This window comes from Lathyrus oleraceus, chromosome 5 (assembly GCF_024323335.1).
Source record: "Lathyrus oleraceus cultivar Zhongwan6 chromosome 5, CAAS_Psat_ZW6_1.0, whole genome shotgun sequence".
In the NCBI taxonomy this organism is placed as follows: domain Eukaryota; kingdom Viridiplantae; phylum Streptophyta; class Magnoliopsida; order Fabales; family Fabaceae; genus Lathyrus; species Lathyrus oleraceus.
In genome coordinates, this window is record NC_066583.1 from 151,635,763 (window position 1) to 151,636,933 (window position 1,171).

A 1,171-nucleotide genomic window follows, 5' to 3' on the forward strand; every position below is an offset into this window, starting at 1 on the left:
TAGCCTTCTGAGCTCGATACTCAACATCATACTCAGATAACAACATCTGCCAACGGGCAATTCTCCCTGTTAACGCAGGCTTCTCAAAGATATACTTGATTGGATCCATTCTGGATATCAACCAAGTCGTATGATTTATCATATATTGGCGTAAGCACTTAGCAGCCCAAGCCAAAGCACAACATGTCTTCTCAAGCATTGAGTATCGAGCTTCACAATCAGTGAACTTCTTGCTCAGGTAGTAAATGGCATACTCTTTCTTCCCTGATTCGTCTTGCTGACCAAGGACATAACCCATTGAGTCTTCAAGAACAGTCAGATACATGATCAAAGGTCTTCCCTCTACAGGCGGAGACAGAATCGGAGGTTCGGACAGATACTCTTTAATACTGTCGAAAGCTTTCTGGAAATCCTCGGTCCAATCATGGTACTGATCTTTCCGGAGGAGCTTGAATATCGGCGCACATGTGGCAGTCATGTGGGATATGAATCTGGAAATATAATTCAAGCGGCCAAGAAAACCTCGAACTTGTTTCTCAATTTTGGGCGCAGGCATCTCTTGTATTGCTTTGACCTTTGCAGGATCAACCTCAATACCTCTTTCACTAACAATGAAGCCCAATAACTTGCCAGAACGGACTCCAAATGTACACTTGTTTGGATTCAGACGAAGCTTGTACTTCCTCAAATGCTGAAAAAGCTTCAACAAGTGCTCTACATGTTCAACTTCCGTTCTTGACTTAGCAATCATATCGTCAACATATACCTCGATCTCTTTATGCATCATATCATGAAACAAGGTGGTCATAGCTCGTTGATACGTGGCTCCGGTGTTCTTCAAACCGAAGGGCATCACTCGATAATAGAATGTTCCCCAAGGTGTGATGAATGTTGTCTTCTCCATAACCTCGGGTGCCATCTTGATCTGGTTATATCCGGAAAATCCATACATAAATGAGAAGACATTGAATTTAGCTGTATTGTCTACCAACATATCAATGTGTGGTAGAGGGAAATCATCTTTTGGACTGGCTTTATTCAAGTCTCTATAGTCCACACACATCCGGACTTTTCCGTCTTTCTTAGGCACGGGCACAATATTGGCCACCCATTGAGGATATGTAGAAGTCACCAGAAACCCTGCATCAATTTGCTTCTGAACTTCTTCTTT